The 13,351-nt window shown below is 42.8% G+C and overlaps 1 protein-coding gene across 3 annotated transcripts in view; it reads left to right on the top strand.

Annotated features, from left to right (window-relative positions):
* The window catches only part of rspo4 (R-spondin 4), a 69,889-nt gene that overhangs the window by 35,467 nt on the left and 21,071 nt on the right, over window positions 1-13,351 (top strand). The gene's annotated exons all lie outside the window — the stretch shown is intronic.

The following is a 13,351-nucleotide window of genomic DNA, read 5'->3' as shown; positions in this document are numbered from 1 at the left end:
TCTCAATTTACCAGTCAATCTTCGTTCTAACCCTCACCTATGGTCATGAGCTTTTAGCAGTAACTGAAAGGGTGAGATCGTGGACACAAGTGGCTAAAATGAGTTTCCTCCATAGAGTGTCTGGGCTCAGCCTTAGAGATACGGTGAGGAGCTTCGGTCATCCAGAGGGAGCTAGGAGTAGAGCCGCTGCTCCTTCGCATTGAAAGGAGCCAGTCGAGGTGGTTCGGGCACCTGATAAGGATGCCTCCTGGGCGCCTTCCTTTGGAGGTTTTCTGGGCACGTCCAACTGGGAAGAGACCCCGGGGTAGACCCAGAACTTGCTGGAGGGAATACATGTCCAATCTGACCTAGGAACAACTTGGGATCCCCCCAGAGGAGCTGGAGGGTGTTGCTGGGGAGAGGGATGTCTGGAGTGCCCTACTTAGCTTGCTGCCACCGCGACCCGACCCTGGAGAAGTGGCTGATGGTCAGATGAGACGCGCTAATGGAATTATAAGATATGTGAAGAATATGATGAAGAGGATACCAACCAGTGCCCAGGTGCCACTGGAACAGCCTAGGACCTGAGCCACATGACCACCATCACTATGTAGACCTGACAGGAAGACAGAAAACAGATGCTCGAAGGAGAGACTCACATCATTCCAGTAGAAGAAATCATTCAGAGAGAAAGAAAAGACGTGAGAGAAAAGAGCAGTTTGCAATAGTCAATAATCTATACTATAATCTCATCGGCAGAACAGTGCTTGGTAAATTCATTGAAACAGGAACAACAGTACAGGTCGTGACGTACTCAATTGAATGGCAATTAGTTGTAGGTTAAGGCAAAAAGATGAGTTTTCAGTTCGATTTAAAGGACTCAACAGACTCTGATTGTCTGACGGCAGCAGGCAGGTTATTCCACAAGAACAGGGCCCAAAAGAAAAAGGCGATGCTACCAGCTGACTTTTTTTTAAATCTGGGTACACACAGGAGCCCTGTATTTTGAGAGTGGAGAGGTCAAGATGGAATTTACGGTTTAAGGAGATCAGACAGTTATGATGGAGCAAGCCCATTTAGGATTTTATAAGTCAGCAGAAGCACCTTGATCTCACATTGATAGGAAAACAGTTAAGGGAGGCAAGTGTTGTAATATGGTCAAATTTTCTAGTTTTGGTTAGGATTCTAGCTGCAGCATTTTGAACCATCTGAAGACTTTTAGCACTAGCATGTGGCAGACCTGAAAACAGAACATTACAATTATCAAGTCTGGATGAAACAAATGTATGTATTAGAGATGGGCAACATGATCCAGAAAGGGCTGGGTGGAAGCAAGTCTTTGTTCAAACCAAGCAGTTATACATCTGAGTCTACAAATCAAGGTCCTTAGCAAAAACTATTGGTTGACTAATAGAATCAGGTATGTAACTGCTTGGTTGGAGCAAAGATCTGCCCCCACACCAGCCCTTTCTGAATCATGTTGCCCATCCCTGTATTAGATTCTCTGTAAGCCATGGACAGGAGAGATGGAATTTTAGCTGTTATGTCAGCGAAAAAAGGCAGTCTTGGTGATCTCTTTAATGTGGTTATCAAAGGAAAGGCTGGGATCAAACATAAAACCAAGATTTTTGGCTGCCACACTTTGTGAAATCAAAGAGTTGTCAATTGTTGTTGTTACTTGATCAAATTGGTGCCTGTCTCTAGCAGGGTCAACGACCAGCATCTCAGTTTTATTCGAATTTAAAAGCAGGAAATTAAGTGATATCCAATTTTTCACAGCAGCCGAGCAGGCCTCTAAATTATTCGTTTGAGTATGATCATCAGCCCTTATAGGCACATAACAGCGTAGTATCATCCGCATAGCAATGGAAATGTTTCTATGGCTGCGTATAATTTGGCCAAGAGGTAATATAAAGACAGAAAAGTAGAGGGTCAAGAACTGAGCCCTGGGGTACGCTATATTTAATATCAGAGAATTTCAATGTAATATTATTATATCACACACACTGTGTTCTTCCAGATAAATACAACTAAAGCCAAGAGAAAGCTAAGCCAGAGAAACAAAAAATAAAATGTATTCTGTCTAATAGTATTCAGTGATCAATGGTGTGTGCTGAGGTCCAGTAGTAGAAGCACAAAGGTGGAATCAGAGTCCATAGCAAGTAGAAGATCATTACCCACTCTGGTCAGAGCAGTTTCAGTAGCATTATAGGCACTGAAAGCCGATTGAAAAGGTTCATATAGTTTTCTTCTATATGGGTCGAAAGTTGTTGATACACAACTCTCTCGAGTACTTTAGAAAAGAATGGAAGATTAGAGACTGGTCAATAGTTATTAAGAGACCCTGGATTGAGGTGCGGTTTCTTAAGTAGAAGTTTGACCACAGTTAAAGTGGATACTGTTTCTTATATGGGAGAGTAATTATACTGACATGCAAAAATGCTGGAGCCATGCAGAGGAACAGTGATCCAACAACATGTTGGAACAGAATGGAAGTGTAGATACACAATATCACTAACAAAGGTCTCGAAGACTTATTGATGAACTACAAGAAGACACCATTAATTTTTTTACACCATTAAAAATTGCTGACCTTTGTCTGTTAAACATGTGTGTCCAGTACATACCATATGCATAAGGACTGCTTTTCCAGTATGTGTTACAGTGAAAGACACTGTAAATACACTCTGTTGTGAAGTGACTTGTTTTTCATTGCAAGCTCTGAGAAAAAAAAACAAAAAACTTTTGAGTATACACATGCCACCCATTGTTGGTCTTTTTCTCGTGGTAAACGGTGGCTGTTTAGCTTTTGTGGTCCTTTTACATGCCAGTGGGGAAGTATCGGTTTTCAACTTTGGTTGTGTCGCAATCAAATCAGTTTCATGTTTTAATTGATACAAGGAGTTTGACTTAACTGATTGCTTATACTGGTCACAAGAGAGAGTGAGCAAGCTAAGAAATATGTTGATAAGAGTATTTGTTGAAGGTCATGGCTCTGGGGGGAAGCTATATATATATATATATATTCTTGTGTTTAGATTATATCCCAACACAAAGAAAAAAGATGTTTTATGTTCTAAAACATAATGACCCCTAATATAAACCTTTGAATGACTTTATAGAAAAAATGGTGGATTACTAGCATGTAAAATGACTTTCAAGGTCACTTTCCTCAGGGATGCCCCGATCCAAGTGGAAATGATAAACCTCACCTCGTTCGGTCCTTTATGAGAATATTTTCCTGGAGTATAAATTCCATTTCAAAGAGAGTTTTCAACATACTGGAACAATCCAAACATCAATGTCAGAGGGATAGATAGTCCACATATGAAAAAGTTTCTCAAGACTGTTTATGATGCAAATTGTTGCATCATTCATCAGTGTTTGAGTCTGAGTTCTGTCGAGACAATGGATTCGGTGAAGCTTGTTGTTAGCCACTGACGAAGGGCAAAATATTAATAACACCTGGTTAAACACACAATTTCTTCCCTTGACAAAAAACAACAATCTAACCAGCCAGTCAGTCAAATCCCTTATGACATAAAGGGATTTATTTTGTCTTACGAGATGTCGGACTATGCTACTTTAATCCACAGCCAGTACAGTGTCGAACTCAGTGGCCCTCCCATCCACCAACACATGGGTCTTGGTAGAAAGATTACTTGAAGAGATTATGAAGAGATTACTTCATAACACAGCACAGGCAGCAGGCTAAAGTCCATTTTCCAAAGTATTGTATGCGTTAGGTTATCCCATAGCGGTGCTTGCTCTGACGTTGCCTGAGGGCATCAGACCTTTAGCCCATACAACAGGAATTTATTAAGAACAGGGATCTATCTCTCTCTCTCTCTCTCTCTCTCTCTCTCTCTCTCTCTCTCTCTCTCTCTCTCTCTCTCTCTCTCTCTCTCTCTCTCTCTCTCTCGCTCGCTCTCTCTCTCGCTCACTCACTAGCCCTCATGCTTCCTCTCTCTCTTTTCTTTTCTCACTGTTGTCGGCGGGGATGAAAACATTTCTAGATGGATTCCTGGCATATTTATGAGGGTTTTAGACAGCTGGAAGTACCTTGCAAATAGCTGTGTAGCATTAGTGTGTCTAATTCACTTTGGTTGGATCATGTCCAATTCACTTCGGTTTGATTTTATAAATATTACCTGACCATCAGATCTTTTCAGATAGATGTGTAGATAGATGCTCTCTGTGCAGTGATCGTAGAAGTACTCCACCATGCATCTATTTAAGGTTAGTATAGAGCAAGAGATAGCAGAGGTCTTCTGACCTGGATCAATCCTACCCTGTCCTGTCCTTTCCCATCCCATCCCATCCTGTCCTGTCCTGTGCTGTCCCATCCCATCCCATCCCATCGCATCTTGTCCTGTCCCATCCTGTGCTGTCCTGTCCCCTTCCGTCCCGTCCTGTCCTGTCCTGTCCTGTCCTGTCCTATCCTGTCCTGCCCTGACCTGTCCGTGTACTGTGGGGGTAGGTGTAGTACAGGTTTCGCCACCCTGAAAATGTCATTCTTTATCAGCAATTCAGTAGCGGTCATGGTGGAAGTTTCCCACTCTGGATCTATCCAGCAGCTGCAGTCAAAAGCCTCAGTGTGTTTATAAAATTATAACCTGATGAGGGTCTTTGTACCAAAACATTATTATTAAGTATCTCTGACTGCAAGTATAGAGGATAGTGTGCAGGAGGCTTTTGCACTGCCGTTGTTGACCCATGGTCTTCTCCTACATACCTGTTGATCTACAGGTGTGCAAAACTTTTGCTCTTTGATTTTCTTTTATTAAAAAAAAACATCTTACCTCAACATTGTTAAAATAAACAGAAAAGTTTTGACAGAAATCTCCCGCTAAAAGTTTGTAGCATGGTGCTGTAAACAAACCTCTAAACTGTATGCATGCTGCGTCTGGCTAAATTAAAGAAAATTAAGGATTTGTCTTTCCCTGGGCAGATGGTTCATATTAAGGTTTGGAAGAATACCTTCTGGTTAACTCCACGCTAGGTATTATTTCATAAATTGAATTTGCTACATCTACTGTTGCACTTGTCCCCGAAATCTGAGGACATTTTAGTTTTCATACATTTGGAGGGAAAATGATAACAGATGTTTGATTAGAGTCAACTGTACTGACACGATAAGACAAATGTGACTTTTTTGAGCCATTTTTTCCCCTATGTGAACAGCGGGATTATTAAAGCTCACTCTGCTCTGATCTACAGCTATATACATCAAATGCATGGAAGCAAAAACAAAGAGAAAATGTTTGCTGAATTGTTTAGATATATAAAAAAAGGTGTTTCTACATCGGCATGCTCACACACACACACACACACACACACATAGGAACATATGTAACAACCACGGATGCCTAGACTCGCTAGCCCTTGGCTAACGGGTTGCACCCTTTAGTTGACTGGCTAGCGCAGTTGCCTATGGTCTCGGCTATCCAGGTTCGATTCCTGGCTGCTCCTGAATTTGCTACATTGGTGTCAGAAGTGGGATGGTGAAACCATTACGCCATCGGAGGCGTGAGGGAGCTGACATGCTGAAGTACGGGAATGTGCTTCCCGAAGGAAGGGGGCTTGTGTAATGACCACATATGGCTAGACTCACTAGCCCTTGGCTAACGGGTCGGACCCTTTAGTTGACTGGTTGACTGGACTGAATTCGCTACACATACACTAAACGCGCCACACATAGGTTATCCAGCTCATCCATTGAAGACATATCTCCTTTTCATCCACATAGTACCTGTTTGTTTTACTATCCTGTCTGCTTCTCTGTCTACTCTGATGTCATCACTGCAATCAAACTGTTGATCTTATTACAGAAAAACTAGTTGGAAACCTTCCCCAACTTGGACCTTTATCATGTTTACCCTCCCTCCTTCTCTCTCTCTCTCTCCCGCTCTATCTCTATGCATGTAGTCATCTGACACACAACTTGAATGCAATAGGAAAACTTTTCTATGGTGTTCTCTTTTATTTGCATGGGTGGATGAATGCATGAATATGTACTGCAGTTCCCACTATAGAAGTCTCCTTTCATGTGTTCATTCTGCCCTCCATCCCACATAAATACTGTGTACTGTACAGCGGTAACCATTGAAAAGGACCCGTTCATGAAAATTTTGCATTTCTTCTGCATCTGCCCTGCATTAGTGCTGCAGAAAATTCTTCCTTGAATGTTATGACGAAGTAGTTAATCAGTGGTTTCATGAAATAATGCAATTAGTATATTTTGCATGCATCAATGAGCTGAAATAGAGACTGAGATTACTTTCAGCCTCTAGCTAGCAGATTTATCCTTTTAACCAATGCTGTCTGAAAATAAAATAAAACTTGAAATTGTGTTAAGAATTTGTTCACGGGAGAGGGAGAAGGGATTTATTTTAGCAAATATGCTGGAAAAAGTGGTTTACTGAACATGCATGCTCCGTTTCATTACAACTTATCTATTGTAGGTATGCACACACACCAGTAGGCATTGCAGAGTACATCCACAATATAATGCATTTCAATACTGCATGTGATTGTACCTGTGTGTGTGTGTGTGTGTGTGTGTGTGTGTTGTGAAACCCCTGGTTGGATTTGTTCCACTGAGGGGAACTCTGCGCATTCCACATGGATCCATGTTACTAATAACAACATGTTGATTTATTATCTGTTTTGTTGATCGACTGTGTACAGTACGGTCTTCACCGCTACATGTGGTTCTGAGTGTTGCTCTGTATCGTGGCAGGGAGTCAGCGCAGGCTAGGAGGATGATAACCAGCACTTTTTAAAAGGAGTCCATCTTTTTTCTATCATAGTCCGTCGAATGTATTCTTTTTAGATATGGCCGCGACTCTGTTGCTCTGCCGTATTTCTTGCTTTAAAAAGCTGTTGCGCTATTTTCAGTGATGGGCTGTGCATGCTTATCCTTGTATGGTCGGATTTGGAGACCTTTGTTGTTTGGCCTCTGGTAGTGAGTTATTGGTTGTGGTCACTCTGAGGCATTTCCTGCTTATTGATCCCTGCAGTGGTCTTGCAGGGTTTCTGATAAAGCAATTTGAAAACCTATAAAGATAACATTAGCTAAAAATACAGGGTTAGGGCAGTTACCAGTAAGGTTGGGGAGACCCTGTGGTTGAAGAGATTTAAGAGACTTTCCACAGTGAAATCTGTGTGTGTGTGTGTGTGTGTGTGTGTGTGTGTGTGTGTGTGTGTGTGTGTGTGTGTGTGTGTGTGTGTGTGTGTGTGTGTGTGTGTGTGTGCTCTGTAATGCATGCTTCCATTTTTGTTTATGCATGTGTGTTATTGCATATATGGGTGAACTTGCATGTATATGTTTAGTATGTGTGAGTGTGTGTGTGAATGCAACATGCGGTCGAGCATATAGAAAAATCCATACAGCTATGCACTAACGCATGTCTGGATGTAGAAATGTGCATGACATTGCTGTTATACTATCTGCGTGTTCATGTGACCTACTCTATATGTGTGTGTCTGAATGTATATTTTTTATGTGAGTTTTTATGGAAGGTTGTGTATTAGTGTGAGTGCGTATGCAAATGTGTGTGTTTGTGTATTCTGTCTGTGGTTGGCTTGTTTTATGAGGCAGTTTTCCAAGGCAGGGCTTGATTCTGTTAAGATGGCAAGAGGATGGGTTGCTGTCATGACACACTAACTAACAACCCATCTGGTTTAATGCAGAGTGCAGCACGGTTGTATATTGTTGATGAACGTGGCTGCTCATATATATATATATATATATATATATATATATATATATATATATATATATATATATATATATGCCGATGATTGCTTATGGCATGAAACAGGCTTGTACTGTCTCATAAAGAATTTAATTGACTCTGGATTTTATATATACGTATATATGTGTGTGTGTGTGTATATAGTATATGTATGTGCATACACACACACACACACACACACACACACACACACACATACATACATACATATACGGGTGTTCTTGTATGTTAAATATGTGAATATAGGTGTGTGTGTGTGTGTGTGTGTGTGTTTATGTGTGTGCTTTTGCACTCAAATGTTTATATATTTGTTCCATGTGCATGTATAAACAATATTTGTGTACATCGGATTGCAGCATATATCTGTGTGTCTATATATGTCTGTATGTTTGCATTTTGTTTTCTATTTGTATGTGTGTTTGTGTGTGTGTGTGCATACCGGTGTGTATATCACCCATTGTGTTTGTGCGTGCATATGTGTGCGTGCGTGTGTCTGTGCACGAGTGCATGTGTGTGTGTGTGTGTGTGTGCATGTCGGTTAAATGCATATGTGCAGCTGTTTAATATGTCCAGCAGTTTGATTAGGAAGCTGCAGACTCTAGACTGGAAACCTAACCAAGCCACTGATCTGCAGCAAAGACTAAGATGGAGATCGTTTGGAAGTGCAGACACACACATACAAACATGCTCAAGTGCCAATACATTATTCAGGTGCATTACAAAAAGGCAAACACATGCCAAGAAAAACAAGTCCATTTGCACACATAGGACTATCCAAAAATGCACACACAATTTCCAATGCACCATTTTAAACACCTGTGTGTGTAGGAATTTGAATGCATACCTACATTATGTCACATATGCTAGTTGTGCATTAACACACACACACACACACACACACACACACACACACACACACACACACACACACACACACACACACACACACACACACACCACATCCAAAATGTAAAGGCATTTCAGGACAACATGTCTTGAGCCCCAATCATCAGTGCCCCAAATCAAAGCCACCCTCTGCAAATAGACTCTGACAGCATCACTAATGAAGGACAGACAAGAGAGAGGTGGGACGGTGCAGGAGGAGAAGAGAAAGTAGAGAAGAGGGGGAGAAGAGAGGAGGAGGTGAAAGAGATGGTATGGCGGTAGAGGAGTGCTTGTAGAGGCAGGGAGAGTGGGCAGAAAGGAAGAGAGGTGATCAGAAGAAAGGTGAAGGGAGGAGGATGAGGAGGAGGACGAGGAGGAGAGAGAGAATGAAAGGTGAGTGAGTAGGAAGGAGAGAAGAATGGAGAGCAAAGAAACAGAGGGGAGGAGAATGACAAAATGGAGAAGTAAAGAGGAGAGAGCAAAATGATGAGGAGAGAGGAGAGTGGGAGTGAAAAAATAGGAAGGAAGGGCAGGAGATAAGGAGAGGAAAAAGGAAGGTAGAGGAGAGGCGAGGAAATGAGCACAGGGACAAACGTTTGATATAAACAACCAGAGCTCAATCCCCTCTCTTCACTCTGGCTGCTGACATGAGAAATAAACAACACAACATTATCCAAGTCTCTGTGCTAGGAACAATCTGGAGCTCAACCTCCAGCATGGAACCGGTTTGCTCCGCTGGGCCGCCGGCAGCCATGACGTCAGAGGAGCAAGCTCTTGATCAAAAAGATCACCAGTATGAAAGATTGGGAGCCGGATGAAATTTGGAAACTGTCACTCTACGCCACCAAAATACCAGGCACCGTGCCCTTGAGCAAGGCAGTTTGTTCCCAGCTGCTGAGTGGGTAACCGTAGAAGATTGCCTGTAATGGATGGCCTCCAGGTGCGAACAGTTACAGCTATGTGTGTGACTCTCTCTCTCTCTCTCTCTCTCTCTCTCTTCTCTCTCTCTCACCCCCTCTCTTTAATGATTTTATGCACGACATCCAGCCATATTTCAGATGGCTGAGAGGTGAAGAAAAATGGCATAGGATGGGCCATAATTCTTTGTTAAACATTCTTGTATGCTTCCCGAAAGCATATCTCTGAGTCTCGTGTTGTCCCCTTTTATCCCTCCAGGAAAAAGCAAGGGAGAGGAGAGAATTTGAAGAGGAGGGAATGAGAGATGAGATGATTCAGAGAATACAGAGGAAGGAAATTAGACTGAAGGTTGCAGCATTGAGGAGAAATCAGTTTCATGACCGCAGGGTCATGCCCTTGTTTCAAAATCGATATAAAAAAATGGATGTGATCAGTTTTATCAACCCCCATAGCCCCTAAGGGAAATTGCATCTTCCTTCCTTCCTTTATTACTTTACCTCAAGATTCAGTTTAGATTGCATTCAATTCCTCTTGTGTTGTGCTGATCTGAAAAGCTCCTCTGCCTCATTTGTCTTCAGTCTGTTAATTTTGTACACCAGTAAAAAGGTGGGAAACCTTACCCAACGTGTACTTGCATCACATATACACCCTCTCTCTTTCTCGCTTGCTCTCTCACAGTGTGTGTATATGGTTACTGTCATGGCAATTATTTAATTCCACGCTGACATTAAATGAGTGAGACAAAAATCACTTGCAGTATTGTCACACTTTAATATGTTCATGAACAGACGCACAAAACAGAGATACTTAAGTGCCCTGATCTCAGAGTACACTCCCTTTATACCTTGCAGCCCAAACATGCCCATTGTCAAAATCACGATGGTATGTACCCAGAGTTTCTCCCTAATCCTGGCTGGAAGAAGTAGCTTATCATTATTGCTGGACTCTCATCCGAACAGAACTTGTTCAGAGTTCATAGGTCAGGTCTCCTCTCATCCTTATCTTTCAGCTCGTAATTCTCCAGGACTGTTCCTTCAGACCTTGTTACACTCGAGTGAGCTTCCCACACATTCCTCTGCTATCAGCTAACAGTTAAAAATAGGCCTTTATTAGTTCACAAAGGAGAAGACATTTTATAGCACTACCTTCAATTTACTACACATGAGCTTTAAGCATCTATCCAGGCAATATAGACTAAAGTTAAACATGGTCTAACTCATACATGGTCAAGAATTAAAAGTAACCAAACTTCTTGATGCATCCTCAATAATCCAGGTAAGAAAATCAAAGAAAGTTGAATCAGTTCATCTGGATACAACATTTACTGACAGATACGTTTCATAACTCAATTAAGTGACATCTTCAGCCCAAACTGACTACAGGTATCCCCATACCTTATAACTATACAATACAGTACAATACAGTTGCATAACGACCGAAACCAACGACTAGTTTCATATGCAAATATGGGTGTGACCATTAACTTGAGATTCAATGGTCATGTGTACTATTCACAGAGGATTACGGAATTTTGCAATCACTGCATTGTAAAATGGTGATAGAGGCATAACGGCCGAAACCAACGACCAGTTTCATGTGCAAATATAGGTGTGACATTAACTAGAGTTTCAATTGTCATGTTCACTATTCACAGAGGATCACAGAGGATCTGTGAATAGTACACATAAAAATAACATAAAAAGAGGACTGGAGGGTGTGCTCCAATTATCGGGGCATCACACTGTTCAACCTCCCTGGGAAAGTCTACCCTAGGGTGCTGAAAAAGATGCCCCGACCGATTGTCGAACCTCAGATCCAGGAGTAACAATGCGTATTCTGTCCTGGCTGTGGGACAACGGACCAACTCTTTACCCTTGCAGAAGTGCTGAGGGAGGCATGGGAATTTGGCTAGCCAGTCTACATGTGTTTTGTGGACTTGGAGAAGGCTTATGACCGTGTACCCTGGGGCACTCTGTGGGGGGTACTGCGGGAGTATGGAGCACCAAGGCAGTTCCTAGAAGCCATTCAGCCCTTGTATAACCAAAGTGAGAGCTGTGTCCACATTCTTGGCACAAAGTCAGACACATTTTCGGTGGGTGTCGGACTCCCCCAAGGTTGTCCCTTGTCTCCAATTCTGTTTGGGATTTTCATGGACTGGATCTCAATGCACAGCCAAGGTGAGGAGTGTGTTTGTTTTGGGAACCTCAGAATTGCATCTCTGCTGTTCACAGATGATGGGGTTTCATTGGCTTCATCAGAACATGACCTCCAGTTAGCACTGAGGTTGGTTTGCAGCTGACTGTGAAATGGCCGAGATGAGAGTCAGGACCTCAAAGCCTGAGGCCATGGTTCTCTACCATAAATGGTGGATTGCTCCCTTCGTGATGGGGATGCGTTGTTGCCTCAAGTGAAGGAGTTCAAGTATCTCGAGGTCTTGTTCACGAGTGAGGGTAGGATGGAGCAGGAGATTGACAGGCGGATTGGTGCAGCATCAGCAGTAATGTGGATGTTGTATTGGACTGTTGTGGTGAAGAGGGAGCTCAGCCGGAAGGCAAAGCTCTCAATTTACCAGTCAATCTTCATTCCAACCCTCACCTATGGTCATGAGCTTTAGGTAGTGACTGAAAGGGTGAGATGGCGGATACAAGCGGCTGAAATTAGTTTCCTCAATAGGGTGTCTGGGCTCAGCCTTAGAGATAGGGTGAGGAGCTCAGACATCTGGAGGGAGCTCGGAGTAGAGCCACTGCTCCTTTACGTCGAAAGGAGCCAGTTGAGGTGATCGGGCATCTGATTAGGACACCTCCTGGACGCCTTCCTTTGGAGGTTTTCTGGGCACATCCAGCTGGAAGGAGACCCCGGGGAAGACCCAGAACTCGCTGGAGGGACTACAACTACATGTTCAATCTGGCCTGGGAGGGCCTTGAGATCCCCCCAGGAGGAGCTAGAGGGTGTTGCTGGGGAGAGGGAGGTCTGGAGTGCCCTACTTAGATTGCTGCCACCGCGACCCGACCCCGGAAAAGCAGCTGATGATGAGTTGAGTTGAGTTACGTTGAGACGAGGCGAGGTGAGACATAACTGACTGAGGAGATGTCAAATAGGTTAATATTGAATACCTTAAAGTCTGCTGCTGACAATGGTACTGGAACTACATTAGGTGATTGAAACAATGCAGGTAATTGTTGACAAATCCAACAACTATTAAATTTACGAGAGATGGCCCATTTTTTCATCATAGTTATTGCCAGATTTCCCCTGTAATGTGTGTAAGACGCTATGATACCATAGCATCTTACACACATTAGAGGGGTTGCAAAAATTTGAGTGGCTACACTGGGTTTAGCAATATCTTTATATATAGCTATGGTTGATGTCCTGGTGGTCAATCTGCAGCTACACAGCATGTGGGTTATCCAGCTTTTTGGCACCAGACTGCGGACTGTTTCAAGCCCTCAGCTGTAAATTGGTCTGTAACTAGCACTTTACAGTATTCTGTTCCACATGTAGTAACACGATTGTGATTGCCCTTTATCCATGACCAATAACCTTTGTCTGGTCGACCAGGATAAACTGTTGGGTTAATAGTTAGTAAGTAGCTATCTCTATCACATGTAGTATCTCTACTACTACTACTACTACTACTACTTTCGGCTGCTCCTGTTAGGGGTCGCCACAGCGGATCATCCGTTTTCATTTCTTCCTGTCTTCTGCGTCTTCCTCTGTCACACCAGCCACCTGCATGTCTTCCCTCACCACATCCATAAACCTCCTCCTTGGCCTTCCTCTTTTCCTCTTCCCTGGCAGCTCCATAT

This window comes from Lampris incognitus, chromosome 2 (genome assembly GCF_029633865.1).
Source record: "Lampris incognitus isolate fLamInc1 chromosome 2, fLamInc1.hap2, whole genome shotgun sequence".
NCBI classification, from domain to species: domain Eukaryota; kingdom Metazoa; phylum Chordata; class Actinopteri; order Lampriformes; family Lampridae; genus Lampris; species Lampris incognitus.
The sequence above is the reverse complement of the archived record's forward strand: the minus strand, read 5'-3'. Positions and strand labels throughout refer to the sequence as shown.